This window comes from Vanessa cardui, chromosome 21 (assembly GCF_905220365.1).
Source record: "Vanessa cardui chromosome 21, ilVanCard2.1, whole genome shotgun sequence".
In the NCBI taxonomy this organism is placed as follows: domain Eukaryota; kingdom Metazoa; phylum Arthropoda; class Insecta; order Lepidoptera; family Nymphalidae; genus Vanessa; species Vanessa cardui.
This window is the reverse complement of record NC_061143.1, coordinates 2,531,942-2,552,478: the sequence shown is the minus strand read 5'-3', so window position 1 is coordinate 2,552,478 and position 20,537 is coordinate 2,531,942. Positions and strand designations below refer to the sequence as shown.

The 20,537-nt window shown below is 31.8% G+C and overlaps 1 protein-coding gene across 1 annotated transcript in view; it reads right to left on the bottom strand.

The window, feature by feature from the left end:
- The window catches only part of LOC124538722 (atrial natriuretic peptide receptor 1), a 355,202-nt gene that overhangs the window by 173,336 nt on the left and 161,329 nt on the right, over positions 1-20,537 (bottom strand). The gene's annotated exons all lie outside the window — the stretch shown is intronic.

Here is a 20,537-nt window from a genome sequence, read left to right as displayed (position 1 = left end):
ACAAAGAGTATTCTGTTTGATCATTTTATCTTTGTCAAGTATAGACAATGAAGGATGGTGGAACGGAAATAGCTGATTTATTAACGGAATCAATGAATTAGACGCGATAGTCACAACTCGTGAACCTCAACAAACGATTGCGTGTTCAAATCTACCACAACACTGAATATGAATTTTTAATTAATATCCGTTTATGCAGCGAAGAAAAACATCGTGAGAAAGCCTTTACGTAATATATCTACCATACTTGCCAACCTATCAACCTTTTAATTCAAAAGAAGATGTGCCTATGTTGCAACAATGGGACATTTGAAGACTCTGACTTGGCTGGAAATGTTGATTTATGTTTAAATGATAAGAAAACTTACATAGTTCTAGCATCAATGATTACGATGCTATTTGAATGGAATTTTGAACACTGAGTTCCTTGATCGTCTAAGGAACTAGGTCAAAACAAAATTTGTACTATCAAACCAATCTCTATTAGAACAAATTGTATCGAGCAAAGTTTCACTATCAGTAGTTAAATGGGAAGATTTAGTTAGATGTTGTAGTATAACCGTGAGTCAATGTCTAAAATTGTAACGTAAACATTTGTAATTTATAATTTATATATTGTCTGACAGTTTATTCGAAATATTTTTTTGAAACTTATTCATTTAAAAAAAGAATGCGCAAAATTAAGGATAAATTTGCAAATTGTGAGGAAGGCTTTGAGCATGGATGTGGATGAATATAGAGGTAGAGGATGTTCAAGGAAACGGTGGATGTGTGATTGTGTGAAAGGTGATACATCTGATAGAGAAGTATGGAAGGAGAAGACATGCTGCGCCGACCCCAAATAAAATAGGGATAAGGGCAGGAGGATGATGATGATGATTTGCAAATTTTCCTAAATTATTAAGTAAGTTTAAGACTATGGTCGATTTTTATGCCGTGACGACAAACGGTATGACGCCTTCTATATCATCATGTCTTACCCATCTCATGTGTATATATTTGTCGTTATATTATCGTTGAACGAAAACTGAGTCCAGGAAGTAACGTCACCGGTCACCGGACAAGTTAAAGGTCACATAATGTTGTCTTAAATTTGTCCAGCTTTTCGTGGTAACGGGTAGACTACCCGAACGCTGTAAAGTGCTCGAAACGTCGGGATCTTAAAAATAATTAATATACGCAATTCAAATCCGTTATAGCTAGTTTTATTTCAATGTGTAATCGCGAAATTTTAAGACAACATTATGTGAACCAGTACGGACTGGAAACATCAAATCAAATTCGCCGGCAGTCTACCCGTGACCACGAACGCTGTAAAGTGCTCGAAACGTCGGGATGTTAAAAATAATTAATATACGCGATTCAAATCCGTTATAGCTAGTTTTATTTCAAGTTAAAGGTCATCCATATTAGATTATCACGATGGTAAATCTGAACTTTGAGTTATGTTTTTAATGAAATTTATATATTTTTTTGATGTATAAAACTTTTTTTATATAATTCACAACCTTCACGTGCTCACAGTTGAACATGCCTTTTTTACATTATATTTTTATACATTTTATATTTTTAAGAAAAATAACAGATCTTCGCTGGACTTCAGACTTGTCGCATAAAACTAAAACTTAGCTAATATCAATTTGAAATCGCCCAATTTTTATTCATTCATTCAAAAACCCCAGGTATTTAAATGAATGAATTAAAGGTATAAATAAGTGGAATGGTCATAATATGAAAAAGTATAAATAAACCTTTTTAAAAAACACATAAAATCAAAAATAAAAGCCTTTCATTATTATTAAGTAATATAAGTTTTAATTATAATTAATAAAAGTTTAAAAAAAAGAACTCGAGCAAATCGAAAATGCATAAAAATTCGATTATAACTGTAACTCAAGACATAAATTACAAAACTCAAAAATGGAACGGTTTTTTTGATTTTTGACTTTCACCGGCAAGCTTTCATATATATTTATAGTATATGGTTTACTTATAAAATTTTGATTACGAAGGTTTTACAGTATTTTGAGTTCTTTAAAATAATTGCCATTTAAAACTCGATGAATCAAAAATACGTCTCGATAAAGAGACATTTTTTTGTGTAACTTTGCGGACTACTTTATACAGTGGCATAAATGCCACCTGTGGTGACATCTTTGACAACCAACCCAAAAAGCGAGCTAAACCGCGGGTAGTTACTAGTATTGATTTAAATGATAGAATAACCGATTTATAAATCATGAGATCAAAAATAATCTATGTCATCAAAAAGTACATTGAAATATCACAATTCTCAAAGGAAAATGATTGCAGAATCCAAAGGTTTTTACTATGCTGCTTATACGAAGTCGTTACATTACGAAATTAAATCTGTAAAATTATGTCGCTCCTAAATATCCGTGTCGTTCCACGTTTTATGCCTACTGTACACAGACTAAATTAAAATTGAAATGGCATAACATTTTATTCGAATAAAACTTGTATTATATATTATTTCCTTATAGTTTGCCATATCAGTTGACAGTTATATATATAGAGCGCTGCTAGAAATATCAATCATTAATTACATCACCAATGTAACACCGACTTTAAAACTCAAACTCAAAACTCAAATATCTTTATTCAATATAAAAATATTACACTTTCTTATTGATGGTCAATTAAAACAGTACCACCGGTTTGGAAAAGAAAATACCCTGACCTGAGAAGAACCAACGAAAGAAACAGCGGGTATTTTTTTGTTTGTTTTTTTTCTTTGTTTGTTCATTATATCGAATCAAAATATATTTTATACGAGTAGGTTTTGACAAACAATTTTTAATCATCATTTAATAACTATATTAAATTTTAGCTACCACTGGTTTGGAAACTTGGTAGTTATTTTTTTGTTCAACAGATAATAATACAAGTTAAACTAAGATGTCCTTTGTGCCTATAATTACTGAGACACAAAATCTATAATCTGAAGTACAAAATTTCTTACTAGTACTGCTTAGTAATAGAATAATAGTAATAAATAACAGAAGTCACGACGGTACCGCAAACACCCAAACCCAAGACATTGTAATTGAACCTGGGACCTCGGAGTGGCGTACCCATGAAAACCGGCGCACACACTACTCGACCACGGTGATCGAATAAATTATATGTCCTTATATGGCACTTACCCAACCAGTTTACACATACAAACTTCTACACCCCTTTTTACATTTGTAGAGATTATTGAGACTAAACTAAAATAAAATCTAAATGTATGCACCAAATTTCATTTGATTCGGTTCTGCGATTCAAACGCCAAAAGAAACAGAGTTACTTTCGCATTTATAAAAGTTAATTGTATTTTTGTTTCATCCCACACATCAAGAATAAAAAGTCGATCCCGCTGAGTTTCATTCGCCGATTTTTCTTAGTCTCTCTCTCTCTCTCTGTCTGAGGTGTTAAATTCCGAACCGGTGGTAGATTTTTTGACTATCAATAAGAAAGTGTAATCACTTCTATTTTTAGTTAAGAAAACAAATTCTATTTTTGACTTTGACATCTCATTTCAACCCCATTATTGATGAAAATATTGCATCGAAATGCCACTTCTAAGTATGCTTATATTCTAAGGAAGAATACGCCCTTATAACTTTAGAACTTAAGTCATTTCATCAGTCATTCAAAGTTTAATATGAAGATTTGTTGAAGAGGCCCAATTATATTCAGGCAGATCGAAAACACACCGGTATTACAAACGAGAAATTTGCCTTCAGATGTTTGTATCACGATTTAACGAATTCTTAACTTTGGTTACAAGTTGATAATAACTTGAAAAAACCCGCCAAGTGCGGAAAGAATTCGTGCACGAAAGGTTCCGTATCATTAACTATGCAAACGGAAAAAAACATGTCTTTCGTATGAGAACCTCCTTGGTACTGAATTAAAAAAAAAAGTTTTAATAGCGTATTCTTAGCAAAGATTTAAACTTGAATCAGCTTATTAAATTCGATAATATTTTTGTAACACATCAACACTTGATTACCCAAGAATATTAAAAAAAAAAACAGTTTTGAGAGCAACAGAAAATACACATGATAATGAGACATAACTCGTTTTTGATTTTTTTCATTAAAGGTTTTATATATAATACAGTTTGACGTCGATCCTTTGACTTATTACGTTTTCAGACAAGTTTACTCCGCTGCTCACAAGCTGTCGTCGTTACTGTTCAATAATACAAATTGATATGTAGGGTTATTCTGTAACAAGAAATTCGAAACTCACCTCACAACACGTCCGTGAAATATTAGAATGTGATATTCGGCAGTGACTTAAATAATTATGAAATGTAAAAGACACGTATCAAAATGGCAATGACTGCGAATTAGTTAACATTTCACGAATGAGATATGGAAGATTCTCACAGAAACGCTTTACTTATATACATTCTAAATGTACAAGTTTGCACAAATAAGAACAAACAACGAGAAGGAATATTGTTTTATACTTTATAAAGATAATAATTGGTCAATTATATAATTAAAATAAAAATAAATAGGAGACAACATCACATACATTACTCTGATCCCAATGTAAGTAGCTAAAGCACTTGTGTTATTGAAAATCAGAAGTAGCGACGGTACCACAAACACCCAGATCCAAGACAACATAGAAAACTAATGATAATCTACATTGACTCGGCCGGGAATCGAACCCGGAACGCGGAGTGGCGTACCCTTGAAAACCGGTGTACACACCACCCGACCACGGAGGTCGTCAATTAAACTTAATTTATACATACATATATTATATGTAACACAAATGGGATACATTCATATCAGAATCGGAAATATAATTTTCCGATAACATACAGTCTTAAGTGTTTTTTTAAGTTTGATTATGTGATACCTACATATTGATAATGAGTGGTTTTTTATTATCATATCTTCGTTATTTATGAAATAATTGAAGTAAAAAAACCATAATAACCACATACGTAAATTTTTAAAAGACTTTTTAAAACCAAAATCAAGTTTTTAACGGAAATCAAAACTCGATCTCATTAATAATTGGAGCTTTCTCTTTTTTTTTTTGAATTTTTAAAAAGGTAACCAACACGTGATATTTGCTTTATAACGTATGATTAAATTGATTCAAATATAACTTCAATTTAACACTATATAATTTCATACAAAAATATAATCGATTTACATACGAGATCCATAAATATTGTGTATTTCGAATTTGGACGAAAATTACATATTATCGAATATCGAAATAAATTTTGAAAATGGAATATCATTCAAACTTTATGCGTAAAATTAATTATTCATTTCAAATATTTTTTATGGTATTGGTTGTCTGACGAGAATGTGGGCCACCTGATGGTAAGTGGTCACTATCACCCATAGACAATGACGCTGTAAGAAATATCAACTATTCTTTACATCGTCAATGTGCCAACTACCTTGGGAACTTAGATGTTATGTCCCTTGTGCCTGTAGTTACACTGGCTTACTCATCATTTAAACCGGAACACAACAATACTCACTGTTATTGTGATACTGTTATTTGTAAATTTCCAAAAGAAAATAACGCCCATTTCGAAGATCGCCTGAAGGTATACATTTCAAGTGAAATTTAACAATTAATAATTATAATGAAATTGATATCACATCGAAGCTATATTGAGCCATAATAATAATCATCTTATATATATATTTATATTTATATATATTTATATTTATTTATTTGGGAAACAAACAGTAACATGATACACAGATATATGATTGAAAAAGATAATACAGATACCAATTAAGTTTCCACTTACAAATAATACAGAATTAGAGCAATTTGAATACAATGATATGAATTTAATTAAATATATTAATTAACTAATCTAACCTTATATAAAATCTGAAGAGAAAAACATTTAATCAAAATAAAATAATGTTAACAATAATAAATTAATAAATAAAATACATCAAATTACATCCTCTTTAAAAGTAACTCTAATTACGATTATCTAAAACATGTTTAATTAATTTTTTAAAATAATTTAGTGAGGTTACAAATAAGTCAACACTAGAAAAGTATTTGTTATAGTTCCTACAAGATCGGAGTATAAAACTGTTTTGTGTGAATTTGGTTCTTGTAGTAGGTACATCAAATAGCCACTGGTGGCGAGAACTTAGTCTTGGACATTTAAAATTTATGTTATATAAAAGGTAAGGGGAGTCAACTAGATTCCTTATAACTTTAAATAAGAAAACCTGATCTCTCAATATGCGTCTGTCGGCCAAAGGTGATAAATTATAGGAACAAGAATCGAAAGCACTTTGTTGTACTTTAAACTCAAGGTGTTTAACAAATTTTTTTTGAACTTTCTCTAACTTGTCAGTGTAGATATTATATTGAGGATTCCAGATCACGGACCCATACTCGAGAATTGAGCGGACATATGCATTATATAAAATAATTAACGTTTCTAAGCCTCTGAAGTCTTTGCCAATCCTGAGTACAAATCCAAGCATCCGATAAGCCCTTGCAACAGCATGGTTGATATGTGCATTAAATGTGAGTTTACTGTCAAGATATATCCCCAAATCTCTCACCTCGGATACCCGTCTTAGACTTTTACCATTTATGTGATAGCCGAATTCTATCGGTTTTCGTCTTCTCGAAAAAGATATTACATTGCATTTATCAATATTAAGAAGTAACTGGTTATCACAGCAATATTGAAATAATCTATTGAGGTCTTCTTGTAGATACAAACAGTCAGATTGTGATTCAACCTCAAAAAATATTTTCATATCATCAGCATACAAAAGTGTAGTCGAATGCTTGATGATGCTCTGGACATCGTTAATAAATAAATTGAATAGTAATGGTCCGAGGTGAGAGCCCTGAGGAACACCTGAGGAAATCGGAACAAATGAGGAGCAGTAACCTCTTACCGCAACCGCCTGACTTCGATTTAATAAATAGGAAGAGAGCCAACGAAGCAGATCACCGTGTATACCGACCTCTTCCAATTTACGAACGAGAATGAAGTGTGAAATTTTATCGAAGGCTTTGGAGAAGTCGGTATACACAACGTCTACCTGGTATCCTCTGTCCATACTGGTTACGACGCGGTGGATTAATTCTGTCACATTAGTTTCCGTAGATCTTTTATCAATAAAGCCATGCTGTTCTTTAATAATAAAAGGTCTCAGCATAGGGTAGATGGTGTCATATATTATTTTTTCAAAGAGTTTTGCTATTGTGCAAAGCTTAGATATGGGCCTGTAATTTTGGACAACGTGTTTGTCACCAGACTTCAATATGGGAACAACGTATGAGCGCTTCCACAGCGCAGGCATTTCCCCCAAGTTTAAGGATTTGTTAAATAATAAATAAAGGGGCATAGCAAGAGTTTCAGAGCATTCCTTCAAAAATATAGGAGGCAAACCATCTGGCCCATAGCCTTTATTAACATCAAGCTTTTTGAGGTATTTCTTAACAGCTTGCAGTGAAATGCTTATTGATCCTATATTTAAGCTATTAAGAGACAAAGCTTTTAGGTGATTGTTTGAACCTCCAGCATTCGACGTGGTGAAAACCGAACTGAAATATTCATTGAAGGTGTCGCATATATCAGTGCCTCCGCTAACAGTCCTACTTCCGTAAGTTAGGGTATCGGGAATACCATTCGCTGTCTGTTTTGACTTCACAAAACTCCAAAAAAACCTGCTGTTACTTTTAATTTTTCTTTCGGATGCAGCAATATAATCGTCATAACACGTGACTTGTGCTCTCTTTTGACGCTCACGTAATGTACTGAATGTATCGTAATCGTATAACCTGCCATATGTCTTCCATTTGCGATGAAACTTAAGTTTTTCGGCTATGACTTTAATTAAAGATTTGGAATACCAAAATGGATATCTATTGTCATATTTAATGGTTTTTGTCGGGATTAAGTCTGTGATAACAGTATTAATAGTTTGATAAAATATATCAACTGAAGAAGATATATTAGTATCATTTAATAAGTCTAACCAATCAATATTTTCTAATACCTTGTTAATAGCTTCATAATCCGCTTGTCTAAATAAGCGTATAACGCGATTGGCACTACGAAGAATCTTCGATGTGGTAACATTAATCCTTACATTCAAAGCAGGATGATAATTATCTTCAGCTACTAACGGAGAAATTTTAGATATTTGACACTCACTATTGCTAATAATTAAATCGAGATACCTATCATCCTTATTGGGAACGCAGTTGAATTGTTTAAGATTATTAAAATTAAGAAAATTATATAAAGTACTGATAAATATATCGTCCTCATAGCAGTTTGATAATTTCATAAATAAACCTTCATGAACCCAAGACGCTGTAGAAACATTAAAATCGCCTACAATTAGGATTATATCATTAGGATTTGATAGAAGGTCTTCGGAGACTAATTCAAAATATTCACACAAAGCTGCATAATGGTTTTTACCATGAGGTGCGTAACAACAGTGTATATGAAGTAATGCAGAGGATGGCTCCAAAGACAGAGGCATAGAAACCCTAACTACATCAGCTGCAGAATTTAGTAGAGAGAGAGAGGCGGTTGATCTTATTAACAGGTGAGCTTTTACAGCAATTAAAACACCACCACCCATTTTACTACCATGCGCAATGTAGTCTCTATCGCTTCTGTATACGCTGTAGCGCGAGTCGAAAAGTTCCTCATTAAAAATATCACCATGAAGCCAGGTTTCACTAAGACAGATAATGTCATAATCTTCCTGTATTAAGTTCCTAAAAAAAGCATTGGTTTTAGTTCGCAATCCACGAACATTTTGGTAAAATATATTAAGATTCATATTGATCGTGGTAAAATATTATAACACATAAAGATATAAAAATCACAGTTTAAGATTAAAATAATAAGACCCTTAAAGAATACATTAAAATGTCCAAAAATAAATTCTACATTGATTAACAAAGTCCACCAGTGTAAGCTCGATTGGTTAAAAAAATAATATAGTAAACAAACACAAACCTTATAATAAAATAATAAATACAAATAAATATCACCGTCTCGATCAACATGCAAATAAAATTTAATAAAAACTATCTTAATTAGGCACTTATGCATTAATAGAATAATACTTAAACAATTTTTTTTAAATCATTACAGTCGGTAAAATACAATACAGAGCTAGAGTCATTTCGACGCGCCATTATAGAACAGTTCTTAACCCACACGAATCTGTATCCCTTTTCTTTAGCCGCTTTTTTCACTGATTGCAGGAGAGCTTTATTGGAACTTGTTAAGTGATCATTGAAATAAATATAGTTATTATTAGAAGTAAATCCAATATCACAGCCTTTTAGTTTTAATTTTCTTACTCTCGCTAAAAACTCATCTTTCTTCCAACGGCAAAGGAACCGTATAATAACGGGCTTAATTTTTTTATGTTCTTTATTTTTGGTAGCTACTCTGGTTACAAAGTCAATATCCGTATCACAGTTCAGTTTGAATTCAGCCTTATCCGCTATTTTTTGCACAAGGGATATTAAGTTTTCATCCTTTCTCTCTGGTAGACCATATATTTCAATATTCGATTTTCTTGCCCACTGCTCACGATTATTATTTTCCTTCTGTATTGAATCTACTACCGTTTTAAGCTGGCCAAATTCTGAGCACTTGGTTGACAGTATTTTAATGTCAGATTCACATTTATTTATTTTATTGCTAAAATCATCGAATTTATCTTTATATTATTATATATAATAAGTATTGTTTCCTTACCCAATTCATAACGTAAGATAAACAGTACCTATTTTGTCATACTACAAAAGTTTTAAACAATAGTAATATATGTGTAACTGATAATAATACCACAGTATATTTAGGAATAACTTTAGATTCAAAACTTTATTTAAATCTTCATTTATTGTCTCAATAGGGAGACTCAGTTCCGGAGCATACGTATTGGAGCTCGATACTCCCTTAGGGATGCTTTTAATAAATTGCTTTTATATAAGTACAGTTTCGTCACATATTTACATCAATAATGATATAAAAAAGTTATACTAAGTAAACTGTACTAAGTAAGTAAAAAACAATCATAAAGCAGAGAAAGAAGGAAGGAATATAAAAGTTTTTATTGAGCACAATAAAGATTAATTAGAAATGATCTTAGACTGTATAAAATCAGCTTTAGTGTCTTAAGCTCTCTTATAACCTTTATTATGAAATATATATAAAGTCAAAAATATATATTCAATATTAGCTAAACTTACGGCTTTACCTGGGCAATATTTATACAACTATACGTATAACATAGAATCTTACCCCCATGGAGGGGTGAATATAAAAATTCTTATCCTTCTCCAGAACCGTTCTTACCAAATTTCATCTTTAATCACTTCAAATTACAATACTTCGTAGTTTCATCCGCTTTAAATTTAGACTGTTGACGTCACAAAAAATAAATACTATTCTATATTATATATGAAACATAAAATCTAAAATAATATGTTTACTATATTTTAAATGTTAGTTGGTCTCACGTCATGACCAAATTTATTTTTTATTTCGCGTAATTTTTCAAATGTTCCGTGGCCATTATAGATAACGTTATTGAATTATTAATTTATTTTTTTCTTTTCGTTCATGTAAAGATCATACATCAACGTTACGTAGTAATCTAGTTCTTTTTTGTACATTCGTTTTAAAAATCCAGATCATATGTTCGTATCGTGGCGCGTTATGTAGTTATGTAATATTTTGCACATTACCAAGAAGCGAATAATGGAAAACAATGACAATAGGATAAATATTTATTTAATAATTAGCTGTCGCTATATGGTATGTACATATAAAAGCAATAAAATAATTTTATAATTAATCGTATATATCAGAAGTAGATAGAGCGAAAGAGAAGCAAATGTACGCCTCGAGGGGGTCAAAAGGAGACAAACCGCTTTTTGCCAGTTCACTCTGCTGTAAGTCACGTAAAAGATTATAGATAGATTTTATTTTAACACATTTTCCATCCTTTGAAAATCAAACACAAGACGAACCAATAAAACTAAGCAAGTATTTGATATGTATTTGACACTATTTCTTCGTCTATCCACACTTTTACATTTTACTATGAATCGATGTTATGAACGGTTTTGTTGTAGGTATGTATAGAACCGAGATGGCCCAGTGGTTAGAACGCGTGTGATTACGATTTCATTAATTTTATTAAAATGTGAATAAAATCAGCAAGGCGAGTAGTCAAATAAATTGTAAATGTAAGAAGGGCTAAAGCTTTTAAAAGCACTGTTTGAATAGATTTACTCTCAATTCGTTTGGGGTTTTGATGGCGAAAGTAATTTAAGGTAAGATTATTGTACTAATTGTAATGTTAATTGTATTAAATTAAAATGTATTAATGTTTAAATGTGTTGTGTAAAATAAATATATTGTATGACGTGTATTTTCTGTTTTATTTTAATATAATAATAGTAAAACGTTAACACTTTATACCTACAACCCAGGACCTAGGTCCTGGGTTTTGTTTCATGCGGGTGAAACTCCAAGCGAAAACTTGTTATATAAGCAATCGTTGACCTAGAGTATAGAAAGGACGATCGCAAGTTCAATAAAACAGTATTGAGTTTTTTCGACTACTAAATCGCAGTAACAGCTCGGATGACATTGCTTATTCTCCCGAATCTAGCATCGCAGAGAAACCTCCTTCTAGCGAATAATATATCAATTGAGACTACACTTGTGTTTGTTTTTCCACAGACATTTTTAACTTTGCCGTTTCATAAAATTAAATCATTTTCAAAAATACTTATTTAAATAAGGCATATTATTAATACAAGATTATGCAGACTATAAAAAAGTATAGAATTAATACTTGTTGACATCCAGGCAGGATGAATTACATACATAATTGAAATTAACTAACATGACTATTTTTAAATGTTGAAAAAGCGTACTATAGAGTTTTTTGTCGGTTCTTTTCATTAGAATCTACTCTTCGAATCGGTGGTAGCTTCATATAATATAGTTGTTAAAATGTAAAAAGTAGTAAAGTAACAGCCTGTAATTTTCCCACTGCTGAGATAAGGCCTCCTCTTCCATTAAGAGTTTGGAACATATTCCACCACGCTGTTCCAATGCGGGTTGGTGGAATGCAGATGTGGTTGTTAAAAGACGATTCAAATTTGCTTATAAAAGTCTACTTGAATACAATATATTTTAATTTTGATTTTGCGCAAATTGTGACGAAATTTTGCGATTGGTCTAGTCTGAGATCAAACACTTTAGCCAAAATCGGTCAGTAGAACACTTATTTTATCAGGACAATAAACAACATTTATTGAATAATAAATTGCCAATACGACATTAAGTTTCATACATAAAATTAATCTTTGTAAGCTTTAATTGGATAACAGTTTCTTAAACATTGTACTGGTTAATTATTTATAACGTTTTTTTAAAATGCATTGGCAGATTTTTGAGAATCCATTAAAATATGTCCAGATTAATTATTTTCGTAATGTAGGGTGACAAGCTTTTATAATTTTTCGGGATTGTTTATTTAATGTCTCGTGGTTTAGAAACATTAAACGCATATAAAACATACAAACATACATATATGTTGTAGTTAAGTACAGTTAATATCCATAAAGGTTCCAACGATTGAAAAATGTTAAACAATATAAGAACATATATACAAAATATTGTAATATGCGAGTGAAATTCCAAAGAATATATGTTTTTATTGAACTCATACTGTAATGAAAATAATAGAGAATAAATTAAAATATGTTACACGATAGAATGTTATGAGAGTCGTACGTCTGCTTGGCTATGTTTTTATATTTAATTAAATGTGTAAGATTTTGCGTGAAATTAATTTTGATGAAACAAACGAATTATTATTCACGGAGCTTATTTTTCTTCTGTATTTAGTTTAACTACATCCAAGGAACAGTTTCTCGTGCCTCTTTTTACATTCAACTTTAATACATTTTACTGAACATCATCAAAATCAAAAAATCAAAATCAATGTATACTTTATTCATGTGGGCTTTTACAAGCACTTTTGAATCGTCATTTAACAATTAAGTGAAGCTACCACCTGTTCGGAAAGTAGATTCTACCGAGAAGAACCGGCAAGAAATTCAGTAGTTACTCTTTTTCAACATTTAAAAAAATACAGTCATGTTAGTTAATACAATTATTTAAATTAATATATCCTGTCTGGAAGTCAACAGGTCCCACGCTTTTTTATCATAAATTACTAATGTCCCAATTCTAGAATCGAAGGTTTTATATTATTATAAATACACTTATTTTATTTATGTAAGTAATAATAAAATGGCTAGCGAACATAAGAACCGCTGCTGCTGTTCAAATATTAATGAATCAATACGGTGGTAACACCGAGGTACCACCCCATTATTATTGGAAGAAATTTCATTCGGCCACTTGATGGTAAGTCACCACTACTCATATACATTAGTACTATAATGAATATTAAGCATCCCTTAAATTACTCATACCATATACCAGAAAACTTATATCCCTTTTCCTGGCATTATATTCTCACCATAACCCTTCTAAGCAAAATAATTCAATATAAATTATCACCATGTGGTGAATATATTGTTTTAATTTGGTGACCTTGGTAGGTACCAAGACAATCATGCAAAATTCTTATTTGTGAAAATGGAACATTTATATTGAATAAAAAAAAATTAAGCAAGAATATAAACAGTGTATTACTATCCTCGTTTTCATTACTTTTTAATGGCAACCCTACCTTAATTGCTTTTAATATAAAAAGTAATATAATTTTGTGTTAAAAATAATTATATAAAAGTACACATGACAGGTAACGTGGGTGGACCGAGACTCCAGAGCGAAAGATAAGGTTTAGGGAGTGCTTTTATGATGTAAGCAGTGTTTGCACTCTAATCTAGTGTTATATCATAAAAGTACTCAGTATTGTTGTGTTGCGGTTTCAAGAGTGAGCCAGTGTAACTACAGCCTCAAGGGATGTAACAACTTAGTTACCAAGGTTCGTGGCGATGGTGACTAACCATCAGATAGACCTTTTGTTCAGCTGCCAAAAGATTACCTAAAAAAAACTAAGAGGCACTATTTATAGAACACAACATATCAGAGCTATACACAAATGCCTCTGAATACGTAAATTTAATAATTAACCTCTTTCTTTTATTGGAATAGGCTACATCCAGGAAGTAGAATTTGATTTGTAAAAAGAGATGTATCATGTCGTGTGACTCCCAGTTGGAATGATGTTGCTTTACTTGTATGTATATTATATACTAGCTGAGCCCGCGACTTCGTACGCATTTGAATTTAATAAGTTACTGTTTAGTTCGCAGTTTTTATTATAGAAAAAAAAGTAAAGTAATAGCCTGTAAATTTCCCACTGTTGGTATAAGGCCTCCTCTTCCATCAAGGATAGGGTTTGGAACATATTCCACCACGTTTCAATGCGGGTTGGTTAGTTAATCACATATAAGATGCACGCGTTCTAACCGCTGTGCCATCTCAGCTCCGTTTTTGTTATAAACTTATTAATTATGTATTAGAATTTTGTTATATTAGGGCATTTGTGGGAGACAAGCGACGTGACGGCGGAGTGGCATGTGATTGGCCTGCGCGCGAACTGGACAGTTGGATATTGCAGCGTTACATTATTATTGTCATCTTATATATGTCACCGTGAAATTGTAAACACCGTTAGATTATAATCTATCTATAATAGATTATAATCTATCTAGCGAGATTGCGAACTGTCGAAAGATTGTGAACCGTGACATATGATATGTAAACATGAAATATTAATCCTACGGTGACATTTATAATTCTGAAATAAAAGTAGGCTAATTAACTATTTATAACATTGGATATCTACAGTTTTTTTTATGGCATAGGCTGGCGGACCAGAATATGGGCCACCTGATGGTAAGTGGTCACCATCACTCATAGACATTGACGCTGTAAGAAATATTAACTATTCCTTACATCGTCAATGTACCACCAACCTTGGGAACTAACATGGTATGTCCCTTGTGCCTGTAGTTACACTGGCTCACTCACCCTTCAAACCGGAACACAACAATTTACTGAGTACTGTTATTTGGCGGTAGAATAACTAATGAGTGGATGGTATCTACCCAGGCGCGCTTGCACAAAGCCATACCGCCAAGTAATTTCAGAGATTAGCCGTTCCAAAAACAAATACTTTTGACTTAAAATAAGATATTATGTTTGTCAAAATAACTTTGTAAAGATATTATATTTGTGAGATATTAAACGATGTCTAGCCTAGTCTAGCCGATGTCAATTTAGCTTTTGGCGAAGGCGTTTAATATAGAACGAAGGAGAATATTTTCTCTAGAACAATAATACTCTTTATTATAATGGCTTAGAAAACTATGAATATTTTTATAGCGATGCAAAATATGACGTCATAAATTTCGATTATCTTGAAGACTTTGGCGATTTTATCTATATTTATATTATAAACGTATAAGAACGCGTGCATCTTAACCGATGATTGCGGGTTCAAGCCCAGGCAAGCACCACTATATATATGTGCTTAATTTGTGTCTATAATTCATCTCGTGCTCGGCGGTGAAGGAAAACATCTGGAGGAAACCTGCATGTGTCTAATTTCATCGAAATTCTGCCACGTGTGCATTCCAGCAACCCGCATTGGAACAGCGTGGTGTAATTAATATGTTCCAAACCCTTTCTTTAATGGAAGAAAGTAACTCTATCTGTCTGTGCTCTTTCACGACTCAACCGATAAACCGAATTTGATGAAATTTGGTATAAAGCAAACTTTAACACAGAGAAAGGATACTAAGGCTACTTTATTGACAAACACGTGACAAACAAAAATAAAAATAGTTTTCTTAGCTGGGTGCAAATTCTTCGCGTACGTAAATGGAATCCGAAACATTTTCCTATTATTCTAAATTATCCAAATAATGAGCATCGTATCGTAACGATATAAATAAGTGTAATTGGCCCTTTACCTTTCAAGTGAAATCTATTCTTGGGAAAAATAATTGAAGTTGTATCGAAATAGAACCGGGGACGGTCCCGTAAATCATAAACGTTATAATTTAGTATAAATATTCACTGTTTATAGGCAATAAAGCCTACTTTATTCAAGTAACAAGCACTTTTGAATCGTTATTTTACAAATAACACAAAGTGAAGCTACCATCGGTACGGACTATAGATTCTATCGCGAAGAACCTGTAAGAAACTCAGTAAGGAGTTAATTTTTTCCAGTGTTTGTTACTGTTTTACTATGATTTGTTGGTTAAAACTAATTATATATGTGTAACATATCCCGCCTGGAAGTCAACAAGTATTAACTTTGCTCTTTTTCAACCGACTTCCAAAAGGAGGAGGTTATCAATTCGTCTGTATTTTTTTTTTTTTTTTTTTTTTTATGTTTGTTACCTCATAACTTTTTACTGGGTGGACCGATTTTGATAATTTTTTTTTTTGTTTGAAAGGTAGTGCTTCCCGTGGGGTCCCATTTTTTTTTTATTTTTTTCCGATGATGGTATCCATATGAAAACGACATAAGTCTTAAATTTGCACTATGTATATGCGCGACAAATAGGTGAATAACTGAAAATCACGTTAACCAATTTTGATAATTCTTTTTTTATTATAAAATATATACTTCAAGGGTAATTTGGTGAAAGTTTGGTAAGGTTCTGACCACAGGATCCATGACAAATTAACGGAACGGAAGGGAACGGAACAATTCTGAGGAGCACGTTAGCGATACTCAGTCGAATCTTTTATTTATAGGTTATTTGGATATTTGAGTCACCTTCCGTAATGTGGTTATGTTTATGTTATTATCATAGTCGAATATTATAATCAACTAGCTACCCACCCCGGCTTCGCACGGGTGCAATACTGATACTAAATATACTACAGAAATTGTTTATTTACGACATCACATCGCAAACTTCTAAAATTATCAGTGTTTCTTTACTATATTGTTCATGTATTATATACACAAACATTCCTCTTGAATCACACTATCTTTCAAAAAAAATCGCATCAAAATCCGTTGCATAGATTTAAAGATATAGGGACAGAGAAAGCGACTTTGTTTTATACTATGTAGTGATGGAACTCCTATACGGCTTACAGTTAGGTTGCGATATGGGGCAGAATTTCTTACTATCTTTAATAAATTTTTGTGTATGTGATGTCATATGATGTACGAAATATAGTTGGCCTTTTTCAAAGTTTTTTTGCTGAGGTCGATTACAGCTCTTTCGAGGGATCCTTGTGGTTTACGCCGCATGACGTATTAAATCCGCATTTTCGAAAGTCTATTTTTGCTTTATTCGCAAGTTTCCTTTGAAATTGTCCTCGAAGTAGTTTCTGACTCATATAAACGAAACGCTTAATCTATCCATATTAAAAAAAATTAGTTAGTCAACATCAGTTTCACTTAAAATCAAAAAATAAATAAAATTTTAACAAAAAGAAAAACCGACTTCAAACAAAACACTATTTTAAAACAAATAAAAATGCACTAAAAATAGTAAAAATAATTGCATATTTTACATATTTTTTAGAGTCCTCCTAGGTAAAATGAAATGAATAATATTAGACTACTTAAAAGTCGATTTACGATTATATAATGTAGTTATAATTATTGTTATATTTGGAGTCGGTGTCAGCCAATAAAACCCTACAGTATATCTATCAAAAACAATACGAGAAAACTTTAACAAATATGTTTTTTACAAATTACCTTTTACACAATAATATACTGGATCAATCAAGGGGCTCGTATTGCTTCTTTCTTTTGATTGTTGGGGCAAGGGCACCGTAGCTGACACCGACTCCAAATGTACCAATAATTATAACTACATTATATAATCGTAAATCGACTTTTAAGTAGTCTAATATTATTCATTTCATTTTACCTAGGAGGACTCTAAAAAATATGTAAAATATGCAATTATTTTTACTATTTTTAGTGCATTTTTATTTGTTTTAAAATAGTGTTTTGTTTGAAGTCGGTTTTTCTTTTTGTTAAAATTTTATTTTTATCATCTCTATTCAATGTGTTCTGAAGACCAAATTAAATGGAGATAAATTATTTGGCTAGTGTCGCCATTTTCGGGGGTATAACATAGTACCGTATATGTGTAAATCCTTAAAATATGATAATGTGATCACAGCCTTATAGGTTCGCAAATAAAATGTCACAGATGTTCCGTGAAACTGTTTCTTATCTAAATAAGAACAAACATTTCATAGTAACGAATTTCAACAATGAAAATAATATGTTTTATTTAAGAAATATTTATGAAACACAGCTTTGCAATGAATGTATGAAAAACGCAGTTTAACTACCTTATGTCAAATTAATAACGACAGATTTTTTATATATGTATATAGCGAAAGGCTGGTCGTAAAACGCAGTTTAACTATATTGTTTCATATTACCTAATGATGACAAAAAAAATCATTACATGAACCAGAAGTAAGAATTACTAAAAGAAAAAATAAAACAAATAGGCTAACTTCTACAACAATGACCTTTAAATTATAATAACAATAAATATATCACAAAAGAAAAACATTTAGTCTACAACACAAATAACCATCGATAATTCGTATTACACAGTAATAATCATAATGGCGATCTCAATATGTCAGCCGCAAATCTCCCGCCTTTTTTTAAGGGAAGTTGTGTGGCTTGACGCAGGTGTTGCTTGTTTATTCCAACGGTATATTAATAGCATACGCAGATTTGTACCAGTGACTATGAGACGATAGCTGCACATACAAATAGGTTATGATCCCATTTTAAAGAGGAATTCTTGATTGTATTGTATTGAATTGTTCCAACTTAAAAAAAAATTAAAGAAGTTACTGGCCGGTTATAGAGGACTAATGTATTTGACATTAAAAACTTCACTCGAAAAAGGTTTCATCAATTTACGATTAAATTAAATTAAAAAAAAAAAAACCTGTCGAAAGATTTGAAATACCTAAAATATCTTTTGAATAAACATGGAGTTCCACGGTCGATCCACTAGTGAATGTTTAATATTAAGTCAAATCTAATGAATTATCTTGATTTTACAATTTAAAAAAAAATATTAAGGGACGCCTGTGTGCAAAAGGTTATTATACAATTAATGAGTTTATGATTGATAGTACACCTTGGGAATGAAACCATCGCCTCCTGGCTATTTCATTTCATTTAAATAGTTTATATTATAATACATGAGACAAAAAGCCCGCTGATTTTGTTTCGTCGGTTTTTCTCAGGTCAGGGTATTTTCTTTTCCGAACCGGCGGTACTGTTTCAATTGACCATCAATAAGAAAGTGTAATACTTCTATATTGAATAAAGCAGTTTGAGTTTGAGGTATACTATCGCAGGTCGACTGTCGAGACAATTTTATATAATACGTTTATTGGTTCATAGACTCTTTTTGGTTTTCGTTTTTAAGTGTTCTAAAAATTTCCTATTTTCTACGCATACTTTTTTACAGAGTGTTAGAAAGGAAATAATTTCCAATTATATCAGTGAAATTATTCTCAAATTATGGCATTAATATTAAAACATAATACTTACTAATTTTCTTATATTACTTACTTACTATTGACTGAAATTCAGAAAAATCCTGACCGGAGATGAACCGGTGGTAGTCGGCAGGTAGTATAACTAGTCTCAACAGCATATGACTAGTGAAACGGTTTCAAATTTGTTAATTTTATTAATAGTGACGAAGTCAAATGATAAGAGATTGTTTATCGTGACTGTAATTAAAAGAGTTATAACATTATAAATAAGAATATATCAACCGTGAAATATTTTGTTTTCCTTTATAAAATAAATATGAGACATCATCACATACATTACTCTGATCCCAATGTAAGTAGCTAAAGCACTTGTGTTTTGGAATCAGAAGTAACGACGGCATCACAAACACCCAGACCCGAGACAACATAGAAAACCAATGATAATCTACATCGACTCAGCCGGGAATCGAACCCGGGACCTCGGAGTGGCGTACCCATGAAAGCCAGTGTACACACCACTCGAATACGAAGGGCGTTTATAGTTTATTTTTTTTCAAACGCTTTAAAATTAGACATATAATCAAAACCTATTCCGATTTCACTGCTGGTTTTCGTGAATGATTAAACAGTGCATAAAAAACCCACTCGTGTTTAGTGCAGCGCAATACCAGCTAATTAATTATTTATACAACCGCAAACCAATCGAACCCCAAACTGAACTTACTGGCATAATTAACGCCGACATTTTGAATCAATAGATCTTCATGACTTTGCATGATTTGTATCTCTCGACCGAACACATCTATGCCTTCTATAGTCATGTACTGATGGATCGTACTAGCTAGTAGGAACCCACCCCGAGATCCAACATCATTCTCGTAACTAGGCGTATCGTATAATATTATCGCACGCGTCCATTGAAATCTGTAGA